The sequence below is a fragment of the Mustela nivalis genome (genome assembly GCF_964662115.1).
Source record: "Mustela nivalis genome assembly, chromosome: 11".
In the NCBI taxonomy this organism is placed as follows: Eukaryota; Metazoa; Chordata; class Mammalia; order Carnivora; family Mustelidae; genus Mustela; species Mustela nivalis.
The window spans coordinates 102,422,083-102,442,644 of NC_139030.1; positions in this window are offsets into that span (position 1 = coordinate 102,422,083).

Here is a 20,562-nt window from a genome sequence, read left to right on the forward strand (position 1 = left end):
GAAAATCTCAGAGTAGAAGTCTAATTATACTACACTTTAGTCACTGGTCATTTCTTTCTCAGACAATGACCCATTCCCAGACCCAGAGGATGGAGTTCTGTGCTATGACTGAGGGGACCTGGGCTGTGCTCCCAGCCCCGCTGCCAAAGCCGCAGGATCTGATGGCAGAAGAAAGATTGCCAAGAGAATCACTAACAAACAATCAGTCCCTCCAATGTATGATTTACTGCAATCAATAATCATAAAATTAATACAAGCATTTACCATTTTCTTGTTGACTACATTAGAGTTTTAGCCATACAAGTGGCCTTTCTTGTTTTTTACTGTCTTAGGCTTATATTAAAATTGACTTCCATAACCTCAATACATAATGATTGATTGGAAACCTGGGTTTTCATCATTTGGTCTAAGATAAGTTGTTCAGCCTCACCTAGCTCAAGACTTTTCATCTGTAAAACGAGGTCTTTGGTTTTATGATGTAGGGAAAGGGAAAGAAAATGATCCCCAAACACAAAGAAGTCTGGGATTCAGTTTTTGCCACACTTGTTTCCAAAATCTGCAAGTGCATATTATTCGGTGCACTTAGGAGGTGAACTAGCACCTGCATCAGGCGAGCTCTGCTCATGGCATCAGGCACCTGTATCCAGCATTTTCTTCGAGATCTCGCATGTGTTACTTAAGGGAACGATAAGGCCCAGGACCAGAATTCCCTCTATATGAGTCAGGAGCTCTTTAAGCACCAAGTAATGGAAACCCAAATCGGGTCGGGTTAATGGGGTAAAAAGGTGTTTACCAGTTTCCATACCTAGAATGGGGAACGCACAGCAATGAAGGAAAAGCTGCAGGAATCGGGGTCTTAGAAACTAGAACTGGGGACTCAAAGTTACCAGTGCTCTGCGTCCATTTTGTTCACTGCTTAGTTCTACTTCTCCTTGCCTTTTTAGATTCATTATTTTGAAACAGTAGAGGGCACAGGGGACATGGTTGCCAGAAACCACAGGTTAGGAATCACAGCCAAAGGATATATTTCCACCTCAAGAAATGCCTCTGTCCCTAATTGGTTTATGTGCACATGACATGGGACAACCTCTGTTAGAATAGGAATTGGCACATACTGACTTCTGTGGCCAGGGAGATGGCATCTATTCACCAAAAATTGGGGTGGATGGGGAGGATGCTTGCTAGACTTAGCCATAAAAGTTCGTCCTCTATTTAATCTGGCAACCCTAGGTGGAGAACTTTCTAAACAGGCAAAAAGTAATAACCACCACAGTTTACTCCCTGTTCCTCAAGCACCTGCCTTGTGTCCTCCGCCATGTTGCTCTACCATGTACCAGCGGGCAGACGCACAAGCGGACAGACAACGGCTGTCACTGCAGCAACTTGGCTCAGCGCAAAGGATGTGCTCCATGTTTTAACCCTCCTTGAGAAATGCTCTCCTCCTTTTTCTTAAAACCATGCCTTTTCCATAAGCATCTTGGTGGCTGTCACCAGATGGTGGCTATCCCCACCATAGAAACATAGAGCCGGGAGAGGTCTGGAGGTCCTCCTGGTTGGGCCCTTGGATGTGATTTGTAATTCTGGAGTACAGACAGCATCTGCCCAAGAATGTCATTCATGACCATTTCCTGATGAGGAGGCTGTACCAACTCTAAGGGGTTTTGGATCTTAAGGAGACAGCGGAGGAAGGAGATGAGGCTGGGAAATAATTGAAAGGAGCCCTGACCAGTGATGAGCTGACAAAGACCTTCTAAAGAAGACCAGACATGCTCAGTCTGCGTTTCAGACAAACACATGGTTTAGGGACCATAAGGGGCAGAGCCAGAGGGAAGTAACCTGATGGGAAGCAGGTGCATTGGTCCCACCGAAGGGTGATGGGTACTTCAGTCCGAGCAGCAGAGGAAGGAGCGTAAAGGAGACACCTTTATGCAGTCCAGATTGATAAATCAGCAGGAGTTTGTGGTTGATATTGTCCATATCTAACCTCACTCCTGCTGTTAGCTTTATCCAGTGACATATCATCAGTTTCTCACACTGTCAAGAACCCATAAGCAGCACACCCTGATTTTTTAAAAAGCCGTATTCAAGTATTTGCTAAAATACCACACGATTAGTGAGTTCATCCATATTCTCACCGTTTTAATGATGCTTTTAAGTGAAAGTAGTTTTCATACATCTGTCCTCTTAAAGTTTATGTTTACTGTGGGAGTTATATGCATAAGGATGAGTCTACCGTGGTGTAGGTTTAAGTGATTTTTTAAGAAAATATGCAATGATCTAAATTCATTCTTTCACTTTACATGATCCCCATTTTGACCTTACCTTCAAAGAGATGCAGTGGGGGGAATGTCAGATCAAGTGTTAGCTGACCTGCTCCAGACATGCATCTTATTTGCACAGGTCAGCTGAATGACCATGGACATGGGGCAGAATCTCGGATTCTTCACCTACAAAATGAGGGAGGTTGGGCCAAGTGATCTCTCAGGAGATTTCCAAATCTAGTACATCAGGTTCGGTGGCTGGAGAAAGCATGACCAAGACCAGGAAAAGATGATGACCTTTTGCTGAACCTCTACCTCTTACTAAGTAAGCAACAATCTCAGATGTGGGTTTCAAACACAGGCCTTGGAATTCCACAGACTTGGGTCTGAATCCTGGTCCTGACATTTTGCATCATTCTCCCTAAGCTTCAGTGTTTACATTTCTGAGACAGAAATGGAAATACCTGCTTCATAGCGTCACCATAAAGGATGCACGAGACGGGGAGCACTCAACTCAGGGCTTGGCACCAGGCCAATCCCCAAAATGTGGAGGTTGGCATTACTGTTCATTACATGTCGTGCCATAAACCGGGCAGCATAGCACTAGAGAAGTTCTTCCAATCATTCAGTTGTTTGTATATTTATTCTATTGTTCATTCAAGGAATGCTACATGCTGTATCTGCCCAATAAATATTTGCTTGGGCGTGCGTACGGGCAGGGCCTCTGGCTACTGATGCCCATCAAGGGTTTTTATATTCGAACTCTGGCTCCCCCAACATGCTGTGATCGCAAGATTGAGGCCCATTTGGAATCGTTATCATCATGTTATCTTTAAAAGTAACAGACTCCTGGTTTCCATTAGTCTTGGCCTCTAAGTTTTTCATGAAAAGACAAGTCGGAGCCTCTTTTTCCAGAGCTGACGTGTTTAGTCATTTGCGTGTGAAACTGCCAGAGGCCGGCTGGGTTACTGTCCTCTGGAACATCTGCACAGTGTTTGTCGTTTTGGCATCTGAGAACTTTGTAAATATGTGCAGACCCGTGACAACCTCAGGATTCTGTTTCCAAATGTGCCATCGATGAATAATGGCCCAAATGAGCAAAATCATCTAGGCAACAATTTGGGGAGAGAGTAAGGATGGGAATTACAATGTGTTTCCAAGGGCTCTGAGGGTAAAAATCCGTTCCTATCATTGCACAACAATGAAGTCTTTGGAAGCACAATAATGTGTAGGATGCCTTTAGAATCAGACAACTTGCTTTTGTTTTGGAAGCACAGATTCAAGTCTGGCCTCAGATAATCACGGGCAGAAGCAGCTTTCTTGATTAAGTCAGTCCCATGAAAGAACATGTGTCTTTATTACAGAGAGCGGCTTCTCCTAATTCCCACCTTAGAAGCAAAGGCCAAGTTCCCCTCAGCTGAGCTCATGGTTCTGTCAAGCCCGAGCTCATTGCCTCAATCTCAGCCACTGGTAATTTGAGATAAATTCAACTTGGCCCGTCTCTGCTAGCGCCCCGGTGGCGCTCTCTCCTTTCAAACGACTCGGTCTTTTGTCTTCAAATGGTATCTCGGAGATGTGCAAAGGCACTAAGGCGATTATTTTTGAACATCTCCTAGAACTCAAGAAACTCCTTCACAGAAGGTTGAAACCATGCCTGGTCATTTAGTCTGACTCGACTTAAAAAGGCATCAAATACAAATAGATTCTGGGAAATAAATCAACTTCAGGCTTTTTACTGCTGAAGGCTTAAAATAATTCCCAGAAAGGCTAATTATGCCTTTCTTTGCTCAGTAGTTGGGCTTAATAATAAACACCAAACATATGGCTGACACTGGGCTGCATAAACCCTCCTAGCCTTCTGTTCAGCAGCAGGGGTATTGGTCCTAAAGAAATTATGTACCAAAAGCTTACACGTATTAACAAGTCATAGTCGTAATACCTATTTACCTATTACCACGGAAAACTAGAACTACCAACTGGATTCTAAAAATTTCTTTCAACTTTCTAGGAATCAAAGGAGCATCATATAAAATAACACGGTCTATTTTTCACCTATCAGATGAGATGAGTTTTTAAATGTCAGTAATACTAAAAAGAATTTGATGAAATAGGCACTTTCATACCTTATGGTGAGCATGCAAATTGAAACAATCTTTCCGGACAGCAATTTGGCAAGAGATACAAAGGCTGTTAAAAAAAAAAAAAAAAATCATATATTTTGATCCCATCATCTTATTCCCAGAAATCTATCTTAAGGAAATAGTATAAACCGTGGATAAAGATTTAAATCTAAGAGGGTTCCCTGCAATACCATTTCTAAGAGCCAAATGTACAAAGAGGGAAGAATGATCAAGCAAATTGTGTGTGTCTACCACATTCCATGGGGCATGATACAATCATACAAAATCAGGTCAACAAGTATTCTCAAAAGCAGAGGGGGGTTGCAAATAGGCCAGAGAGCAAGAGATAGCCCATGGCCTTGACTACTTAAAGTAATATAGCCAACACATTGTGGACATCAAAAGCGATTATTCTGAAACCATCAGCAGTTTGTAAATTCCAGGATAGACGCTAAAACGTGTGTTAGTCAGGGTTTGGGCGGCCGAGGGATGTGCCTCGGGCACTGTCCTTGGGGAAGCTCTGAACCAGCAGAAAAACCCAAATCCATTTGCAAGATATAGTCTGTTTCATATTAGCCATGTCTGCCTTCCCTGTGGGCACTCCGAGCCTCTAGAAGAGCTCCCGCCCATGTTTGAATTGTAAGGTTTACGGAGCCCCCATTCGGTGCCCCAGGGCTGGGGGAAGGAGAGACAGTTTGAGGTGACGGAAACGCACTTCCTGACTTCATGGAGCTTACGGTCTGATCAGTCGTCATCTGTCAGCAGCCTGCTAATACTTTCTTCTTGGGGGTGACAGCCCGTCGGGGCGTGGGAAGGGGAGGTCCAGCGGCGTGCGGACGGCTCAGGGATGCAGGACACCGCAACGGGGGGTACTCCGTTGTAAGTTTCCTCCCTTTTCCAGAATTCCCTTGTGGGATCCTCAAGGCACAAACACGACTGTCTTGTGGCAGCTGGGCGGCGGGCAGCGACGGGAGGGGCTGGTCCCCCCACAGCCCCACCAAAGTGGCCTCCGTGAGCATGAGAGATGGCGAGAGAGAAGCGGAGAGCGGCTGCCGGGTCAGAGCGAGCGGCGAGGGGAGCCAGCAGGGTGAGCGGGGGGCCCACGCCGCCTTCCCCACGCAGAAGTGGACAAGAAGGGGAAGCCCTTCCTTCACCCCGAGGGGAGCATCAAATCATTGTTCTTTTAGGACGAGAGGAAAGGGCAGCAAACATAAAGCCTCTCTAGAAACAGGTACAGGGCACGGACAGAAAACCCTGGGAGGAGAGACACCAGGTGCGGCCTCGGGCTAAGTGTGGTTAAGGGTGTCTTCATCTCGCTCTCCCGTCCGCATGTGTCACGCTGACACGCGCGAGATGTCACTTTCAAAACCTCTGCCCCGACGGCGCTCAGGTCACCCGCGCGTATTCCTTCTGCTCTTACCTTCCTTCGCCAGCGCCCCCATCACTCTTCTCTTGCTTCCTCCTCTGCTTGCTGCCCACTGACCACAAGTCTGGTCGGCCAGCGCACGTCAACGCGGCATTTTTATTTCTTTATTTCCTTGTTTGTTTGCCATGACCTATATTTGGTGTGAAAACAGCAAAGCTTCTCCCGCACTGGTTTAAGCATTCACACGTATTGATTCTTAGAATCCACACAACACACCTCCTCGGTAGTGATACCACGACTCCCGTCCCGCAGACAAGGACGCCGAAGTGCCGAGATCTAAACCAACCTGCTCGTCACGCTCATGAACAGCAGGACGGAGATCTGAATCTGGGCACTGAGGCTCCGGGAGCACACACACCGCCACCCACCCCTGCTTCTCCCGCTCCCCACCCCCACCCCCAACCCCCGCAGCGCTGGGGAAGACATGAAAGATGCCAGTTACACTTCTTGTCCCCACTGTTCAGCATCTCAGCTTTTATATAAAACTGAGCATTCAGTTCTGGCGTCCAGAGCCCAAGTATCTCACAACTGCTATGACATAGATCTCTACTCAGTGCTTTAGAAAGCTCACTGTTCCCAGCGTGCCGCACCCTACCCGAACCCGCAGGAAAGCAGCCCTCCAACTCCACTACTTATCCCTGTGGTCTTGGCTAAGTGACTCAAGAGTTCTGACTTTAGTTTTTCAATCTATGAAATGGCATACTGATACCCACCTCATTAGGCAATATTTATAGATCTGTAACGCAATGCCTAGGACAGAATTAGTTCTCAACAATAGTAGCTATTTTTTCCTGCCAGTCATTAGCAAACTTTATATGTTAGAGGACTCACTTGTCCTTATGGAGCTTACATTCTAGGAATCAGAAAACTACAGCCTCTAAGTTAAATCTGGCCCACTGCCTATTGATGTAAATAAAGTTTTATTGGAACACAGGCATGCTCACTCATTTCTATGTTGTCTATGGCTGCATTCAGATTACAACAACAGAGCTGATGAGTTGCAACAGAAACTATATAGCCTGAAAAGCTTTAAAGATTTATGCTTTGACCTTTTATTGAAAAAGTTTGCCAACCCCTGCTATCGACACACTTACTAGGGTAACAAAACAAATAAACACAATCAGTAGATTTTGTTAGATTTCAGACAGGTATCTCTGCTTGTTTTGTTTATTGTACAGAAAGCTAAAGTAAGAAGGTTTATTTTCTAGACAAATAATAGAGAAAATGTATAAAATAGAAGTTAAAAAGTTGCAATCTTGAAAAAAATCACAAACACACAAAGTCATTTGGCAAGATGCGAAATGGTTTACAAATTCCCACATCATTTGTCCTTCCATGTGTCATTTCAAGTTTCCCGCTGAAGGCTTCTTTCCTAGGCACTGATATTCTTATCAGGGAGGCAATGATATATGCTTCAGCCTCCTGTTCATACGTTCATCTGCCTCGCCCAGAGATGAATCAAAATGAAACATTACAGGAGTGACAATGGTGGAGGTTATGGCTTCCAGAAGCAAACAGCAGCCTAGTGATCTATAGAATGTCTCCAAAGGATATTAAACTAATCAGCCGAGGATTATTGTGTATTTTCCTGAACATCTGTGGGCTCTTTCTTTAGGGTGTCTGGGTGGAGTTTCTAGGATGAGCGGGGGAAGTGCTGTTATTGTCATACAGATGGCGTGTGGGGAGAGACTCCGGGTAGGTAGGCAGCCGGGACTCAGTGTTCAGAAGTCCGGTGGCTTCTCTGGGACTAGGAATATATGCAGGCCTGAGAAAAGGAGGCTGTGCTCTCTGGTTTGTTTAGAGAAAGCTTCGGTTGGTAGGAATGGAGAATTTGTTTTTCCTATTGCGCTCCTTCAGAATCAGACTGCAGCCAAAAATGCCAGAGAAGAAAGATCGAGGCGGGTGGGGGGAAGAGACCTCTCTTTAGAAGGATAATTGAGGAGAGGGACAGACCAAAAATGTATGGCTATTGTCCATCGTTACCAAGAAAATGAGAGACTCCTTTCCAATTCAAGTTCACACTAAGTGACAAAGATGACAGATCCTAACTACCAGGAGCTTAGGGGGAGCCTGGTCTGGAAGCAGAGATACAGAGTTGGAGTCAGGGAAACAATGCAGTTTAATGTAAAAAGCTGTTTTGTCTCCAGCCTTCACCAAATTAATTGTGACAAAAATTACTTTTCAAGGAAGGTACTTACCTAGAAAGGTATCATAGCAGGGTGTGGTTAGACAATACTGCACAGAGATAAGACTGAATGCCATTGCCAGAGTCAGAGAAAACCAGGGACTTGGGGCCGAGACAGACCTGTCTGCAGAGCAGATCAGCCACAAGCCCTAAGAGAAGTTAGAAGAAATTACGTCGCTTCTCAGAGCCTTGCTTTGCTCTGCTCACAGTCAGCCACACTCATACATAGAGAAAATGGCGACCCCCCAACTCGTGACCTCAGCCTGTCTGCCTCACCCTCCAGTTTGGGGCCCATTTGCACTAATACCTTTTCTTGCCCTCTTTCTTCCAGAAACATGGAGTGCCTCTCTTCTTGTTCCCGTTAAGGCCACCAGTATCCTTGCTTTTTGTCCCTCCCACCCCCTCTGGAATCCCAGTCTCTAGTCTCTGTATTTTTTGTCTGGTCCTCCCTAACCTACCACCCATTCACAGGAGCAAATGTTCCCCATCTCCCCCCTGAGATTCCCTGACCTTCCATTTACCTCCTCAGTCTGGAGACACTTGGGGGCCATTGGCTCTCAATTTTCCCTTCTCTGGATATTCTTTTTAATATTTAATATTTATTTAAGTGTTTTTAAAAGTACTTTCCCTAGGTTGCTCGTTTTATTCTCTTTCTCCTTTTTTTTTTTTTTTTAAAGATTTTACTTATTTATTTGACAGAGAGGGAGTGAGCACAAGCAGGGGGAGCGACAGAGGGAGGAGAAGCAGGCTCCCCACGAAGCAGAAAGCCTGATGTGGGGCTCAGTCCTAGGACCCTGGGATCATGACCTGAGATGAAGGCAGATGCCCAACTGATTGGACAACCCAGGTATGCCCTCATATTTACACTAAAGAGTCATAAAAACTAGGTAAAGTTGTGTTCAAAGCCCAAATCCACCATCTGATGGCCATGTGGACACGAACACCTTCCTTACCCTTCTATACCTATTGGTTTCTTTGTCTGTACATTTGAGATAATATACCTATTTTGACTTTAGGACTAATGAAAAAACATAGACAAGAGAACAGATTTAACTAATCCAATATATTGCAGCGGGAAAAAAAGAGGATAAAAAAAAACTGCGTTATATTTGTATAGGAAGATACTCTTCTGGAGATTATAAAATTCATATAAACTTTCTCCCTTTGTTGACATGATTTGACCTCTTCCTTGTACATCTATTCTCTCCTTCTCCTCTTGCACCTCCTTCTCCTTGGAGAAGGGCACATTATAGATTAACTGGCCTTCCACCAGAGTAGGCTGGACACATTAGAATGATCTGGGCTTCCATACTCATTCTCAGCCCCCCTTCCTGAAATTCTGATTCAGTATTCAGAGGGGGGCCTGAACATTTTGAGCTTTGAAATGATGCTCCAGGCGATTCAAATATTTACCCCTTCCCTCCCCACCCACCTCCCAAATAGAAATCACTGCTTTGACCTTGGGCAGCCACCCCAGGCTCGAACTGGAGTCATTCACAAGACACCTGGAGTCACAGCTCTACGCCTTTTCCGTTATTTTAGTTTTATGCCTTTCTGGAACTAGATGCATCTCTGACAACCTGTTTCTGTCAGGAAGCTTTTGTTCTTTCTTTATAAGGACTAGAGACAACCGTTTTGGGCTGGGGCAAGTGTGTCACCGGAAGTCTTCGGAAGATCGTTTTTAGATTTCTAGGCCAGGTAACTATTTTCATGTCTAACTTCCTACTCTGATACAATTATACGTATGCAATCCACACTCGCAGCTTCTGACCCTCAAATCCCAACAAAATCTCCACCAAGTATTTCTGGGAATTCTTAGAGATTACTCACTGGTCACTTCTGATATTTTTGTTCTCTCTTTTGGCTCCCTCTGCGGGGTGTTGCCAGGTTCCTCGGACTTTCCCGAACCTGCTGGACTCACCAAGGCTTCCCCTTGGGTCTGTTTCTATTTTCTTCCGGATGTCACCGCCTCGGCTGGACACCCCCACTGCTCTGGCCCTCTCACAAGCCTGCTGCCTCCCCAGGCTTCCAGCATTGATTCAAGGGGAATAGGTCCCCCCAGGTCGCCCTTGGGAAGTAGGGGGGAAAAATGTCTTTTTCGGTATTCAGTGTGAGATTCTCTTAGGGAGCATCAGAGCAATGTGACTTGATTAATCAGCATACAAGATACTAGAAATGAATTTTCAATGGGGAAATTAGTACTATTTAAGATGTGTGCTGGGCTGGACCTTGATCAGGATATTTGAAATGCTTTCTTAGCCACTTTTGGAGTTTGGATTAAAGATTAAGGAATTTCAAATGCTAGCCAAAGAATATACTAACCCGTAGGTGTGGGCTGAAATCAATTCACACATGTTCCCATATATATATCACATTGTTCCTACTGAACTGTTTCAAAATAAAATACCACGCAGGCCGTACAGCAAGCCCAGACATATTTCTCGTGGAGATCCGGATCGGGAGACAATCCAAAAGACGAACACTCTGCTGTACTCAGAATTGCCCTTCCCATTAATATGTAAGAATTAGCAACATTCTAATGCAGAGTATTGAGCCTGATCCCTTTTTCTAGAATGAGTTTGTCTTCTCTCAGGAAGTTCCCTGGACTCATTTAAATAGACTTTGGGTGGCCCCCCCAACATTTCCCCAAATATGACCAAACTTGACATCCCATGTCCTCGTCCGTCCTGAGATTTGCTACAACGTAAGCATATAGATGCTCTCCCCATCCCCCGATCAGATTCTTCCCTTCCATAACAGAGCTGGCCCCTTCCTTCTCTTTCAAGATTTGTTGATCACATTCAGGTTCAATGACACCCCTGTTTCACTTTGCTGTGAGAAGTGGAGAGAAACCAGTCACTCACTCCTCATTTATCATTTGTAAGCAATTTATAAATAGACTTAAGGAGTCAAGCGAGAAACAGCAGAGTCCTGGCAAAGTTGATTTGAGTAATGTGCACAGACACTTGACCTCTTACTCCAATTTGAACTCCCCCACCGATGCAACTAAAAAACTGGAGAAATGCAGACCTTCCAAGCAGGTGAAGGTCAAAAGCAGCTATAGAAAATCAGGCTGTGTGAAGCAACTCCTGAAGTCAGACAAATCCAAACAGGAAAAAATAAGTCAATGTTTAGCATGGGTCATTGACCTGTTAGACAACCCCCCCCCCCACCAGGAGACTCCCAAAGGACATGAGACGCTCACCAAATGTCCTGCTCCAGGCTGTTGAGATACAGACAAGGGGACAGGAGGAGAAGGCCTCCCTCACCATTATACTCTTGGTCGAATCTTCAACGTCTAGGGCCCATTTGTAACTTCCCTTCCCCCTGTACTCACTTTTTAAGAGGCTATAAGGGGTCTTCTGTACCAAAGGAATAGAAATTTCAGAAGGAGGGGCAAAATGAAGTTAAACTCCTTCTTTTTGGTTCTCCCCAGTTTTCTTTCCTCCTAGGCGACTGGAGATAAGATTGGGGTGGGTGAGGGGCTCCTGCTTGGGAAGTACTTCTCCTTTTTGAGGGCCCTGTGGGGATTAGGTGCGGCCCAAGAGAAAGGGAGCCCTGAGGCTGCTGCCAGGCCTATCCATCTCCACCTTCAGTTAACGGGGTAAACAGAGACCCATGTGTCCGCCTGCACGGCCAGCACGGAAGTTAGAGAGGTTGGAACCACAAGATGCCCATTAGAAAGTCAGCATTTGCCAGGAGTAGCCCCGAGGCATTGGTGCCCTCAGAACCAAGCGGAGCATCTCCACAAGCCATTCCCATCTGTACCTTTGCTGTTTGTGGACACCAGCATTTCACCACAGATAAGCCTCTCCCAAAACACCTGCTTGTGTTTCCACATATGTCTAGCGCCAGCGTTAACCCCACTTCATTACCACGGGATGATGATTTGTTCTTAAGCCAAGACTGTGCGCCTTCCCCATCCCTGCTCACTCAAGTAACGACAGTGGACATGTGCTTGATTGCTTCTGATACAAATACTAGGAACTATTTTGGAAACCTGACAGTTGCTTGTCAAATTCTTTTCTAATGGCCTAATGTTACAGCCTTAGAAGAACTTATTAAAGAAGGATTACCTCGCTTGAATCTTTAATAGTCTTCTATCTCTTTTTATGGATATCAACACGCCACTTCCTCATAGAACTACTATCCTATGATTATGTTCATTAAGCCCAACAGCTGTCCTTCACCATTGAGAAAACTGAGGCCCAGAACATGTAAGCCCTACTTCTCTGAACATCTCAGTTGAACTACCTGATTTATTTTGTATTTCTCCAGAAGATGATGCTCCGTGTTACAAAGTTTTATCTATTGCTTACATTGGACTCTACCTTTCCTCCAGTAATTTCATAAGAGTCTGCACAAATTTTCCTCTGGAGCTGTGAAATTCTCAATATCAGCCACTCCTTTGGAGAGATGAGAAGTAGAAAGTAAGAGGAAGCGCCAAATCACCTCTGGCCACAAGTTGAGTTCTGTTTAAGAAAATCCATGTTCTAGCTTGATAAACATTCTGCTCTAAGTCTCAATTAAGAGGAAGTAGATCTGCAGTGTGTTCTCTGGTAACAAGTTTATGTTCTAAAATCAGATTAGAAATTAGCTGGGTTCTTTGATCTTTTTCTTTTGCTTATTTGAATTTCTATCTTTTCTATAGAGAACATGAATTACGCCTGTAACTTAATAAAACTGTTGTAAAGAAGTTAGTAAATTGTGAATACTTTGAATTAGCATGAAGATGTTCACCCCATGGGAGGGCTGTCTGAATGGAATTGCTGTCCAACACTGACTGAATATAGCCTTAGGAGTGTTTTTAATGGTTCTCTAGTTCATTAAAGCTAAGTCTGCTAGGCTAATATAGCAGTGTGAATTCGTTTTTGAAAACTCACTCTGCTCCAAACACATAGCAATGATGGATAAAGTACACAAATACAGAAAGTATCAAGAAATTCAAATGACCTAAAAAGGAGAGATTAATATCTTACTGGGCCAGTCATGGGAGAGAGGTGTTGTTTGTTTGGTTGGTTTTTTCCCCCCATCTGTATTTTTAAAATTTTAATGTTTTTTAGTTTTAGATAATTGTAGATTCACATGCAGTTGGAAGAAATAATAACAGAGATCCTATGTACCCTTTACATAGTTTCCCCTAATAAACATATTATGTAGCCGCAGTGTAATACCACACTCTGACAACTGACATTATCATCACCCACCAATCTTACACATATTTCATGAGTTTCAAATATACTTAGTCATTTATTTATTTGTTTGTTTTTTAAGTAGGCTCTGTGCCCAGTGTGGAGCCCAACACGAAGCTTGAACTCATGACCCTGAGATCAAGACCTGAGCAGAGATGAAGCGTGCAATGCTTAACCAACTGAGCCACCCAGGTGCCCCCATCATGTATTTAATTCTATGCAGTTTTATATCTCATGTACAGAGTCATGTGATCACCTCTACGGTCTGGAGACAGAAGAGATCCGTCACCATAAGGATCCCTTCTACTGCCCTTTTATGACCACAGCCCCCCTCCATCCCCTGGCAACTACTAATCTGTTCTCCATCTCTAAGATTTTGTCATTTCAAGGCTGTCATATAAATGAAAGAATCATACAGAATGTGACCTTCACAGATTGGCTTTTTAAACTTAGCATAATTCACTTGAGCTCCAGCCAAGTTGTTATATATAGCAACGCCTTTCTATTGCTGACTAGTGTTCTATGGTGAGGATGTGCCACAGTCCGTTTATCCGTTCACCCACTGGAAGACATCTGGGTTGGCTTTCGCGTTTGGCTACTACAAACAAAGCTGGTGTGAATATTTGTGCATATGTTTTTTGTGTGACTGTTAAGTTTTCCTTTCTCTGGGATAAATGCTTGGAATTTTTCTCTGCCTTCAAAGATAAAAGCGTAATAGGAAGAAATCATACACTTCTCACAACTGGTCCGTGAGTCTGGCTTCAGTGATCGCGCTCCTGCTGGAGATGAAGACACAGGAGTGGTCACAATGCTTCAGGAGAGTGAGTCCAAATGGAGGCTTTAAAATGGGAATTTTCTCTCATTTAAGGCCTTGTTTATTCTTTAAGGCAGTTCTTTTAGAAGGGAAGTTTACTCCATGCCTCGAAACATACTGTGCTACCTCTGACATTGTTCATTTTAGTTTAGGTACTAATGTCTAAAATTGCCAAATTCTGCACCCGTGTAGATGTCTGTGATTTTGAAAATTGATCCTTAGTCCTACTGTCCTCATGAAGAAAGCATTCCCGTGACCACAGACAATCAGGAATGCATTAGTGCCAACTGGGAAAGAGCAGGAAATGTGCAAAGCCCCCAGCTGAAGCGAGCAGGCAGCCAGAAATTCTTCTCCCCATAAGCTGGAAAACAGCTGTCTCTGGAAGCTGTTGCTCCAAAGGAGGAATTACTTACACTCTTCTCTTTAACTCAGGAGATCAAGGCCTGGCCAAATGGAGGGCCAAGTCATCTGCCTGTTCATTCACAAAGGGCAAACCTAGCCTGCCTAACCTCTGACTGGCTATACTTAAAAAAGTAAACCAGGAAACCAGGAACCACCAAACCCTAAGCTTCATTATATTTTTCCTTGGATGGTTTCATTTTATTCAAATGGGCCCCTCAATGATTTTATTTTTTCCAATGTTTATCCATATAAGAGGAGAAGAAAAGACTTAATGACTCAGCAAAACCTAAAAAAGAAAAAAAAAATTTATTCTAAATCCATCAATCCCCGAAATGTGCATTTCAGAAGATAGGGAGCCAGCCTAATTTAACAATATGCTAAACAGGTAGGATATTTTATCTTAGAATTAAAGTCATCAGCAGTGAAACATGCAGCTTCTATACTCTGCCTGAAAAAGACAAGAAACGTTCTGGCTCTGTTGTGCGAGCCATGAATTCAACCCAGGGTAGGCAGGGATTCAAGTGACCTCAATACGCCACTTTCTGCAACGAATTCAGATTAAATGAATTCTCCTCCTTTCCTGGTTACTGGGCTGGCCTCACATAGAAGTAGAATTGATTGTTGCCAAGGAAATGGGATTTCACATAAGCGATAAAGACAATAATGACAGTAACAACAAACTTTTATTGAGTGCCAGTGTGAGGCTAACTACTTCACAGGGATTATTTCCTTGAATTTTCATGATAATCCTATGAGGTAGGTGTAATTGTCCCTATTTTATAGATAATGAAACTGAGGCTTGGAGACCATAAGTAATTTGCTTAATAGCTCATCGCTACTGACTGATGAATCCAAGATTCAAATGTGGGCATGTCTAACCGCAGAGTCCAAGTTCTGAACCATATGCTCAGCTCTTTACTCTTCAATTTCACACTAGAAACCCACTTGCTTGACACAAGATACAGTCCCTTATTAAATGACGATCTCCTCTGAAGAGGGTTACATGTTCAGGTGTTACGGTATTACTAATCACCAACTTCATTGCCAATGAGTTTTCCAAATCCTTTATAACTCGATAAAAAGCTGGGAGGAAGTGTATCAAGCCAAAAACAAACAAACAAACAAACAAACACACGGGAATCAGTATGCAAAGCTTAAGGATGGTAGTGAGCTTGGGGAGGTCTTCGGGGGTCTGTAAGAAGGCTACGATGAGAGTCCCTATGACCGGTGCCAAGTCTGCCTGAAGAGATGCAGAGCAAACCCACTCTTACCCTCCGGCCTGTAAATGGCATGCACAGCCACACAGGACTGGCCCTACCCACTGACCATTCTTTTATGCTGACTTAACTTTATTGGGTACTTCTAGGTGGCAGTAGTACACATTCTTCATAGACCCCTCCAATATGCTTTCACCCACTTCTCTGGGTCTTACACTCCGTATAGATCCAGTCTTCTTGCCTCTGTTTATACTCAGTCAACTTTAATGAATAAGAAACCCATTTACAAATTAAAAGGATGGAGAGGAATGGAAACTAACACACGCTGAGGATCTGTTATACACCAGACACGGTGCCAGGGTTTGACAAGTATGACCTCATTAACTATGAACCACAGCCTACCCATGAAGGGGTATTATCTCCATTTTACATTAGAGGAAACCCACATCCACGGCCTCCCCACAGTTTAGCAGTCTCACCAAGCCAGGATTCAAGCACAACCTTACAGACTCCAATATCCAATGAATTTTTGAGCCACTACAAGATCAAGTAAATGGGCTATAAAGTAAATATCTTAGAAGCAGCCCCTGATTAAAATTAAAATAATATTCAAAGGAGCAGAAAGAATACTGATACCTCATATGCATCTAGCTATCAGGACATAATAGAAGGGTAGATTGGCCTTGGTGGGGGGAAGTAGTGGAAGTCATAGGAAAGAAAAGCAAGTCAACCAAATGCCTTGAGAGCCACTCAACGGGTGTGGCAGTAAATGGCACACGTCAGTCATGGTCAACAGAAAAGTGGTGTAGACTTCGAACCCTCCAATCCATACCTGAGAGGAGAACATGCACAGGTAACATTCTAAATACAGGGCTGGTTTCAGAACTCAAAGCCTAGTGTGGTCTCCTTGGGAGGTAGGATGGGCCAGTGTGAGCTCTGGTTGCCACTTTGGCTTCTAAGAGCAGCTAAGCAGGAGATAGTCCTGCGTTTCTAATCGCCCAATTATAAATGAGGTTCTATATGAAGAGTGATAGCTTTTAGCTTTTGCTGTTCCCATTGGAGTTTTTGCTCCAACCCGTAGCATTAGTTCCCTAAGGAAAGAAAGGAGGCCCAGGAAATGCCCTGGCCAAATTGTGTCCTTATCTCACAACCAAGTGCATTTCTTTTGACTTAAAGAGAAAGCCTTGAGCTCTTCTACAGGTAGTTGTTCTAATCATTTCTATTCACCCCACCGGTGAAGGAGGGATTCCCACCTAAGAGTTATGTGGATGACCAAACACATGTGACCGACACTGCACACGTGAGGCCAACGGCAGTTTATGAGTCACATATACTCACAGCCTAGGAAAGGAAGACACTGCACATCACACGTGACCATAGGAGGGTTCACTCGGGAAGAGAATGAACAATCGGGGGGCTCTGGGAGACAAGTGCTATAGTATGAAGAGGGTGAGAGGCCCCTGATTTCCATGGGTATGTATGTGACTTATTTGAATAATTCCACGAGCTGACCGAGAACCGAAGCCTGCTATTCAAAGATAACCAGGCACTATGCCTGGTTCCCGCAGTGAGAAGAATTGCTGGAAGACCTTATCCAGGGGAGCGGATCAGGGAGGTGGGTTTGTGTTTAGGTCCTCTCGGTTTTCCTCAGAGGTCAAGCAAGGAACACATAATATTAGAACTTAGTTTTAGTTTTTGTACTACAGTGGGCCATGTCATTAGTAGAATGAACAAAAATAGAGAAGGCATAATACAAATTTTGATTTGTATATGTCCTTCCTCTGTCAACTTACATGCTCTGGAAGTAAAGAAACATACCTGCCTTTCCCCTTTTCTTCCCCTTCATGAAGCCTTGGAAAATAGTCCTTTGTGATGGAATGCCACAATAACCAGAAACTTAGAATTATTGATCAACGAAACCAATTTTTGTATTTGAGCAGATATTGCTGTCCAATTTTTTAAATTAATTTATCAAATATTTTAGAAACTCTGAATACATGCCATCAGTATATGAGCTATGTCAGAGATCTTTGGATGCAGACAATAGAAACTGAGCCTGGTTGCACCAGCTTGCATTCCCACCAACAGTGTAGGAGGGTTCCCCTTTCTCCGCATCCTCTCCAGCATCTGTCATTTCCTGACTTGTTGATTTTAGCCATTCTGACTGGTGTGAGGTGATATCTCATTGTGGTTTTGATTTGTATTTCCCTGATGCCGAGTGATATGGAGCACTTTTTCATGTGTCTGTTCACCATCTGGATGTCTTCTTTGCAGAAATGTCTGTTCATGTCCTCTGCCCATTTTTTGATTGGATTATTTGTTCTTTGGGTGTTGAGTTTGCTAAGTTCTTTATAGATTCTGGACACTAGTCCTTTATCTGATATGTCGTTTGCAAATATCTTCTCCCATTCTGTCAGTTGTCTTTTGATTTTGTTAACTGTTTCCTTTGCTGTGCAAAAGCTTTTGATCTTGATGAAATCCCAATAGTTCATTTTTGCCCTTGCTTCCCTTGCCTTTTGCGTTGTTCCTAGGAAGATGTTGCTGCGGCAGAGGTCGAAGAGGTTGCTGCCCGTGTTCTCCTCAAGGATTTTGATGGATTCCTTTCGTACATTGAGGTCCTTCATCCATTTTGAGTCTATTTTTGTGTGTGGTGTAAGGAAATGGTCCAATTTCATTTTTCTGCATGTGGCTGTCCAATTTTCCCAGCACCATTTATTGAAGAGGCTGTCTTTTTTCCATTGGACATTCTTTCCTGCTTTGTCAAAGATTAGTTGACCATAGATTTGAGGGTCTATTTCTGGGCTCTCTATTCTGTTCCATTGATCTATGTCTCTGTTTTTGTGCCAGTACCATGCTGTCTTGATGATGACAGCTTTGTAATAGAGCTTGAAGTCTTGGTGGGAATGCAAGCTGGTGCAGCCACTCTGGAAAACAGCATGGAGGTTCCTCAAAATGTTGAAAATAGAACTTCCCTATGACCCAGCAATTGCACTATTGGGTATTTACCCTAAAGATACAAATGTAGTGATCCAAAGGGGCACATGCACCCGAATGTTTATAGCAGCAATGTCCACAATAGCCAAACTATGGAAAGAACCTAGATGTCCATCAACAGATGAATGGATCAAGAAGATGTGGTATATATACACAATGGAATACTATGCAGCCATCAAAAGAAATGAAATCTTGCCATTTGCGACAACATGGATGGAACTAGAGCGTATCATGCTTAGCAAAGTAAGTCAAGCAGAGAAAGACAACTATCATATGATCTCCCTGATATGAGGAAGTGGTGATGCAACATGGGGGCTTAAGTGGGTAGGAGAAGAAGCAATGAAACAAGATGGGATTGGGTGGGAGACAAACCATAAGTGACTCTTAATCTCACAAAACAAACTGAGGGTTTCTGGGGGGAGGGGGTTTGGGAGAATGGGGTGGGATTATGGACATTGGGGAGGGTATGTGATTTGGTGAGTGCTGTGAAGTGTGTAAACTTGGTGTTTCACAGACCTGTACCCCTGGGGATAAAAATATATGTTTATAAAAAATTAAAAATAAATAAATAAATAAATAAACTTAAAAATTGAAAAAAAAAAAAAAGAAACTGAGCCTGGTTGACTTCAGCAAAAGAAGAATTTCTTCTTTTGCACTGCATTTGAGTTGTTTAGAAAAAACAAACAAGCAAACAAACCAAAAAAATCCAAGAACTTAGAATCAAAAAAGACAATAATCAGGACCGCTCTGGGGACCACGGTAACAGAAATGAATGGATACTCTATTAAGGACAACGTAGTAGGAATGAATCAGCACTAACACTTCAGTCATTGACTTAACATTCAAATTCCAGGAAGAATCTTAATGGCACTACTTAAATCTTGGGCAAGGAATGGAGGACACATTGATTAAAAGCCCCACCAAGTCTGCAATAGATGAGGGATGATTTCTCAATGAAAAACCAAATGATTGTTTACCCGAAGAAAGAGGAAGGGATTCTGGGCACACAAAAACAAACAAAGCACACAGGTATTCATTTCTAGAGTGATTTCTTAAATATTATATGAATCATAAAATCAGTTATTATTAAACCAATCAGGTAAGTCATATTTTAGTTCAATTGTTTGTTATAATTTCAACTGTGCGTTTTTCCAATTATGTACATATTTTTTCATTTAATTAAAATGAAGCATTTTCAATGTCTCAATATCTGTTTATAGGGTAGTTTTGTTATAGATTTAACAACTTAATTAATTTACTTATTTAACTTTTTAAAAGTAAGCTTTGCACCTGGGGCTTGAACTCATAACCCTGAGATCAAGAGGTGCATTTTCTACCCATTGAGCCAGCCAGGTGCCCCATAATGGATTTAATCCTTAAAGAAGCCAGTCTGCTTTTAAGCCTTACCTCTTACCCCAACCACAAGAATAGGTCTTTTTATCTTTTTTTCTCTCAAAATAATAAGTAGGAGTGTGAATAGATTGGTGGAAACTCAATTTGCTCGGGATTTAAATGCTGTTCAGTGAAAGCATGCTATGTGCACACTATAGTGCTAGCTTCATAGGTAGTAAAAAGATAGATAGACCCAACAAAGAGTATAACTTCCTACAGGTAAGGAGTTTTTAATGAATATACGCACACACAATTAAGTGAAAAGTTCAAATAACAAATATGTAACCCAGACGTCAATGGAAACGACACATTCCTTTCCCTCTCAGTTTCCTAAAGAATCCAGAGGCTCCCATATTCAAGGTCACTTTTGAATCTTAGTATCCACTACCTCTAGAATCTTATTTTCACTTTTATTTCTGTACCACATTTACTGCCTTTTCTCTGCTCTATACCAAACCACCAAAATTCCCCTTAAACAAACAAACAAACAAAAATGGCATATCTGAGTATAATAGGCCCCCTTAACTTCAGAGATAAATTCCAAGACCTGAAGCGGATG